Here is a 7,574-nt window from a genome sequence, read left to right as displayed (position 1 = left end):
TGCAGGGTTTACATGATAATCCTTACGAGCTCCTCAAGGGGACATCATCAACCTAAATAAATAGGACACAGTTTCCCTTTATAATTAACAACACACCATATAAATGGTACTATCTCCCAACTTATCGGGCCTATTGATTTAACGAATAAATCTCACCCATTGATAAGTTAAAGAAATAAATACTAAGTATATGTGTTTGTTATTATATCGAGATTAAGTGTACGCACATCCATAATAATGGAGGTTCTGTTCTTTTTTATAGTCAGTATAAATTGAAAAACCTCAAATGGCTCTGCTCAATACACACATAATGTACTAGTATAATTATATAGTCAGGACAAACTAATACCAAATTACACTACAACTGTTCCAATGGTTTGCCCTTATCCATCTTGGTTGTGAGCTACTATTTATAATTTATAAGGAACCGATAACATGATCTTCTGTGTGGCATCACACACCATGTTATCTACAATATAAATTAAATGGGCAACTGCATCGACATATATATAAATATAAAATGCAGACATTTGAGCAAAGTGATTCTCATTTCAAAATATCTCAAAAATAGATGTTCATACAAAAGCTAGGCTTATAGTATACATCTCAACAGGGCCGGCGCCACACCTCCTCCTCCTTGGTGGTCGGTAGATTAGAGAAGAGGAAGAAGAGGAGAAGGAAGAAGATTAGAAGGTGCCCCATCCTAGAGCCTTCTTTTGTGGCCAGCGGTTTGGAAACAAAGAAGAGAAGGAGGGTGGTGTTGTCTTGGTAGATCATCGCCCACACGATGTCCAAGAAGAGGAGTGGAATACAGCAGAAGATCAAGAGGTCTTTAGTTACTCGGAAAACCTAATGGTTCCACTGTACAAAATTTTTGTACAAAGGTCTGAACCCTTTCCTAGCTACCATGTGTTCTTTTAAATTAAACTTGGATCGCCTGCGGAACTTAACACGTTTAATCCAAATTTTAATTTATTTGTTCTTTTAGGTTTAGACTCGGATCTCCTGCGGAACTTAACACATTCGATCCAAATCACTTAGGTTATTAATTTCATTAAATATTAATTTCCAAAATTGGCTTCCAGTACTGACGTGGTGAGACACATGACCTTCTTGGATATGGGAACAACCACCACCGACTAGATAAAGCCTTTTAAGGAAAGTTAATATTTAATTTCCTTAAATAACTTTAGGTCAACTAAAAAGAACAATCAAATCACAAGGAAAAGAAAAAAAAACAAAAGAACACAACCTCGAAAATAAATTCGAAATACTAGAATCGCATGCCTCTTGTATTTGATATTATTTCCAAAAATAACTAGTATGATGTGGAAAGGAAAAATACTAGTTATACCTTTTAGAAAGATCTCTTGATCTTCTACCGTATTCCTCTTCTAACCTCGGACGTTGTGTGGGCAACGATCTTCCGAGATGAGAACCACCAAGCACCTTCTTCTTCCTTACAAGTTTCGGCCATCAAAACTTCTCCTAGGATGAAGAGGTTCGGCCACCACCACCATGCTCCAAGGGATGCTAGAAACAAAGCTTTCTTTCTCTCCTTCTTCTTCTTCTTCTCTAAACTTGATCCGGCCACCATATGAATCTCCACAAGAAGGATGAGGTTCGGCCACCAAAGAGAAGAGAGGAGGAGAGGATGGCCGGCCACACCAAGGAAGAAAAGAGGGAGAAAATAGAATAGAGTTATTCACCATGAAGCCTTCTCTACCCCCTCTTTTATAATCCTTGGTCTTGGTAAATAAGGAAAATTTAATAAAAACTTCCTTAATTCTTTTGCCATTGAAAAGGAAAATTTATTTAATTAAAAAACAATTTTTCTTTTCAATTTACAATGGCCGGCCACACTATAAAATTTCCAAGCAAATAAAATTTTAAACACAAATTAAAACTTCCTTATTTGCTTCCGGAAACTTACAAAAAATTTCTCCAATAATTTTTTCCTTCATGATTGGTTAATAAAAAGGAAATTTTATAAATTAAAATCTTTCTTTTAACATGTGGATAAAAAGAAAGTTATCTCTAAAAATTAAAATCTCTTTTAATCTACAAATTAGGAAAGATATTAAATCTTTTCTTAATCTTTTGTAGAAACTAATAAAAGAGAATTTTTAATTTTTAAACTTTCTTTTAAATAATAAACATGATTAATTGGAAAGTTTTTACCAAAATGAAAATCAACCTTTTAATCTACAAATAAGGAAAGAGATTTAGCTTTTCTCTTAATCTTTTGTAGAATCTTATAAAAGGAAAGATTTAAATTTTTAAACTCTCTTTTAAATCATGTTATCCACATAAGAAAAATTTTTAAAATTAAAATTCCTTTTTATTTTAATAGGGCCGGCCACCTAAGCTTGAGTTCAAGCTAGGGCCGGCCACATGAATTCACCCATGAACCAAACCATGGCCGACCCTAGCTTGGTCTCCAAGCTAGTTTAGCCGGCCCCTATAGGATGGGTAAGAAGGTGGGTATGTGGTGGGTATAAATCTCTATATACAAGAGGCTACGATAGGGACCGAGAGGAGGAATTGGTTTTGGTCTCCCGATGAAATTAAGCATCCCGTGTTCGCCCCGAACACACAACTTAACTTCATCAATAATAATTCATTCCACTAAAGAATTATTATTGAACTACCGCACCAATCCCAAATTACATTTTTGGGCTCCTTCTTATTATGAGTGTGTTAGTCTCCCTGTGTTTAAGATGTCGAATGTCTACTAATTAAGTGAGTTACTGACAACTCATTTAATTAATATCTTAGTCCAAGAGTAGTACCACTCAACCTCATCGTCATGTCGAACTAAGTCCACCTGCAGGGTTTAACATGACAATCCTTATGAGCTCCTCTTGGGGACATTCTCAACCTAGATTACTAGGACACAGTTTCCTTCTATAATCAACAACACACACTATAAGTGATATCATTTCCCAACTTATCGGGCTTATTGATTTATCGAAGTAAATCTCACCCATTGATAAAATAAAGAAATAAATATCAAATATATGTGCTTGTTATTATATTAGGATTAAGAGCACACACTTCCATAATAACTGAGGTCTTTGTTCCTTCATAAAGTCAGTATAAAAGGAACAACCTCAAATGATCCTACTCAATACACTCTAAGTGTACTAGTGTAATTATATAGTTAAGATAAACTAATACCTAATTACACTACGACTTTCCAATAGTTTGTTCATTTCCATCTTGGTCGTGAGCTACTGTTTATAATTTATAAGGAACCTATAACATGATCTTCTGTGTGTGACACCACACACCATGTTATCTACAATATAAATTAATTGAGCAACTACATTTATCGTAAATGTAGACATTTGACCAATGTGATTCTTATTTCTAGATAAATGTTTATACCAAAAGCTAGGCTTTTAGTATACATCCTAACAATCTCCCACTTATACTAAAAGTCTAAGCTGCCATATCTACTACCATACATCTGATTTCCAACCCTTCAACATGCCCATCAAAAGCTCTTGCCTTAAGGACCTTAGTGAAAGGATCTATAGGTCATCACCTGACACTACAACAAAAACCCTCATAGATATCCGTGGAACAACAACGGTTTTAAGTAAAAACCGATGTCTTTGAGTATTATACACTGGTTTTTCTAAAAACTGGTGTCTATGAGCGCAGATTTTTGCTCATAGACATCGGTTTTTTAGGCGATGTCTATGAGCGCCTTTTTTTTCATTAATAGACATCGATTTTAACAGCGATTTTTAAAACCCGGTGTTAATGAACCAAAATAAACTATTTTAATATTCCACCAGCCAAAATTTGCAACAATGTGAAGTACCCTCCAAACCTAACCCTATATCGCGCCCCTTCCTCCGACCATCTGCCTCAGCCTAAACCTAAACCTAAACCTCCAACCATCTCTCTCAACCTTATCTCCCTCTTCCCCTTCCTAGATCGACTCCCCTTCCTCTCCCGATCAGGATCAAGACATGATGCTCTTGCTTCTCCGTCCAACCACACCGCATCTCCTCCAACTCCTCCCTTTTACAACAGGCTGTCTTGTTGTTGCCGCTTTCTCCGCTCTTGCTCACGCCTCGGCGGCCGCCATCGCCAATTGAGATTCTTGTGAGCTGTGATGCTTTGAATCCGGAAAGGGTGCGGTTGGAGAGAGGGAGTGTGGGTGTAGATAACGTGATCTGGCGACTATGGCGGATACGACGAAGGTGTTCAACATGTCGTTGGCAATGATGTGCGACATCGAGGTGGAGAAGGAGATCTCGCGGGACGGCAGCCATTACAGCCTCTCCACCGGGATTCTCCCCTCCCTCGGGGCCAGGAGCAACCGCAGGGTCAAGCTCCGGAGGTTCATCGTTTCCCCTTACGATCGGCGATACAGGTCTGGTGTTCTATTCCCTCTGCCGTTACTAGGGTGAACTCCTTTTTTTTCGTTGGAGATTGTGAGTTGTGGGATTTGCTCTGGATGGAAAGCTTGTGGGGTTTTTTCTCTTGTTCTTTTCCTTCTTTTTGTTCAGATTTTTTCCCTCTTGCATGTAAACCCTTTTTTTCTTGGTCATGAACCCTTGAAAAATCTGAACTTTCTTCTGGATCGATATTCCTTGTGGAACTTCGGTGATAGATTTGATGTGGGATTCTCTTTGAATAACTTTTTACCCTTTATTATTATTATGATTATTATTTTTTTGAAAAGAGTTGTATTCTCTCCTAACTCCTAATTTGTATAATTTAGTGAAGATATTGTGAGAAAGATTTAGGACTTCGAGCTAAGGATCCTAGTCTTCAAGGTGCAATTTTTCAGATGCGTAAATATTGATTTTCTACTCTTTCATTACATATAAACTTCTTTAATCCCCATCTCTATTTTTTTTCTCGGTTCTAAAAGGCTTTTTTTTGTTTTTCATATATAAAAGCAACAGGGTTTACGTTGTCTAAATCTTTTGTTGGGGTAATTTTGCTTTTACTTTTCTTTCTTTCATGACAATTTATTATCCTTGTCTGGAAATAAGAAACCCTCAGCCGTCCTATCATGAATACTACATCCAAGAGATAATTGATTGGAGACTTTTGTATTGTAGACATTTCTGATGTTTGAATTTCTGTCACAGGGCGTGGGAGATTTTCTTGATTGTTCTCGTTGTCTATTCTGCTTGGGTTTCTCCATTCGAATTTGGATTCCTTGGGCATGCGAAGGGAACTCTTGCCCTGGTGGACAATATCGTCAACGCCTTCTTTGCCATTGACATCATTTTAACCTTCTTTTTAGCCTACCTTGATAGAACAACTTATCTGCTCGTTGACGATCCTAAGCTAATAGCATGGAAATATTTGACCAGTTGGTTTGTTCTTGATGCTTCTTCCACTATCCCTTCCGAACTTGCACGCAAATTGTTGCCTCATAAGCTCCGCTCTTATGGATTCTTCAACATGCTCCGTCTCTGGCGTCTCAGAAGAGTTAGTGCACTATTTGCAAGGTATGCTTCTTAAATAACTATGTGAATGCTTTTTGTGTTCCCTGAGGGAAGATATTATTGCCTTCCAACTAATTCCACACACTTCATTTTTCATTTACCAGACTAGAGAAAGATAGGCACTTCAACTACTTTTGGGTTCGATGTGCAAAACTTATTTGTGTAAGGATCTTTATTCTTTACCATCAATTCGTGCATTCACTTACCTTTTGTAGTTGATACTTCGATTGATACTGTCATTTCATAACAATCTCATAAGTGACTCTATTTGCTGTGCACTGTGCTGGGTGCTTCTATTATCTTCTCTGCAAGGTATCATAATCCAAGTAGTACTTGGATCGGTGCTTCTATGCCAGATTTCCACAAGCGAGGCTTGTGGATCCGCTATGTGACCTCGATGTACTGGTCAATCACCACCCTTACAACCGTTGGTTATGGAGACTTGCATGCTGAAAATACAGGAGAGATGATTTTTGACATTTTCTACATGCTCTTTAACCTTGGACTAACAACCTATTTAATCAGAAATATGACCAATTTGGTAGTTCATGGAACTAGCAGAACTAGAAGATATGTAAGTTTCGCAATGCAAAACTTGATCAATCCATTCGGATGGCAGCAAGTTGTACTTGCAACTAATATTTACTCTTGTTTTACTTTTATAGCATTAAAGATATGTACTGATCATTGCAGAGGGATACAATCCAAGCAGCCACGGGGTTTGCACAAAGAAATCAACTTCCAGAACGCTTACAAGAACAAATGATCTCACATCTCAGTTTGAAGTTCAGGACTGACTCAAAAGGCCTCCAACAGCAAGAGACACTGGATGCTCTTCCCAAAGCCATCAGATCCAGCATTACTCACTATCTAGTTTACTCACTGGTTCAAGTGTGGTGGGATTGAAAGGTACAGATTCTTTACCCTCTTTACTACCTTATAGAAATTGTTATATCTTGGTTTCCAGGCAACAATGCCATCAATTTTCAAACACCCTGCACATGTTCCAATGTGGAGGGGAGCCAAGGTCGCCTATCTTCTAATAGCAATGTGTTTATTCCCTATTGCCATTGGAGGCTTCTGGGCTTATGGTAACCTAGTAAGTATGCCAGTCGATAATGAATATTTCATCTTGTTAAAAGATTTTTTGAATTATGATTTGCCTCTTACACCTTTATATGTTTTCCAAATGCCTCAAGGAGGAATACTAAATGCCCTTTATATATATCACAGCCATGATATCCCAAGAGGGCTTCTAGCAACAACATTCCTCTTGGTTGTGTTTAACTGCCTCAGCAGTTTTCAGATATACTCCATGCTTGTTTTTGACAGCTTTGAAGCAGGTTATACAAGCCGAACAAATCGACCCTGCTCGATTTGGGTTCGATCTGGCTTCCGAATATTTTATTCTGATTAGGATATGAAGCGGAAGCAGTACTAGTTTCTTTGGAGCTGGTAGGGTAGAACTACCTAGTCAAGGGGATGACAATGTAATTGGCACTTTTTCTAGTCAATGCAACTAAATTCTTAGCCTTTGTTTTTCAAATTTCCTTTTACAGAACAATATTTGCTTTGTAGTAAACTTTCATGAAATACTTTTTCCAATGATTCCATCTAAGATTTCTGGTTTCCAAGATCCATCATGTTAAAACCCTTTGCTTCTTGTGATAGTTATGTCAAATGCAGTGCCATGATGCAAATATAGTGCAAACATTCAAATATATCCTACGAGGCAAAAAAAATTGAAGATGTGCTAAATCTGTTTTGCTCTTTTACCCTGTCATCTGTATGCAATATATATGCCTCACAGTATCATGCCAATCCTTCTACCATAATAGTGGATGTTGAAACAGGTGGAGACAAGGACTTTGGAAGAGTTGGAAGAGTTATTGGAATTTTCTAGTCAAAATAGGACATCCTAATTGACTCGGATTATGCTGGATAATATGGTGGTTCCTCTTCCAAACGGAGATGTGGATGTCTCAATGCTGAAGGATGCAGTCCAGTTGGTTAATGGTAGATTTGAGACTGAGGTAATTGGTGTTTTTATGAGAATGGCGCATGCCCATCTAATCAGTATCTCTTTTGCCTGAA

At 37.7% G+C, this 7,574-nt stretch overlaps 1 pseudogene; it reads left to right on the top strand.

The window, feature by feature from the left end:
* Positions 1-4,199: 4,199 nt before the first annotated feature.
* LOC121994650 lies at positions 4,200-6,386 on the top strand (annotated as a pseudogene).
* The last annotated feature ends 1,188 nt before the right edge of the window (positions 6,387-7,574 follow it).

This window comes from Zingiber officinale, chromosome 6A, assembly GCF_018446385.1.
Source record: "Zingiber officinale cultivar Zhangliang chromosome 6A, Zo_v1.1, whole genome shotgun sequence".
Classification (NCBI taxonomy): domain Eukaryota; kingdom Viridiplantae; phylum Streptophyta; class Magnoliopsida; order Zingiberales; family Zingiberaceae; genus Zingiber; species Zingiber officinale.
The sequence above is the reverse complement of the archived record's forward strand: the minus strand, read 5'-3'. Positions and strand labels throughout refer to the sequence as shown.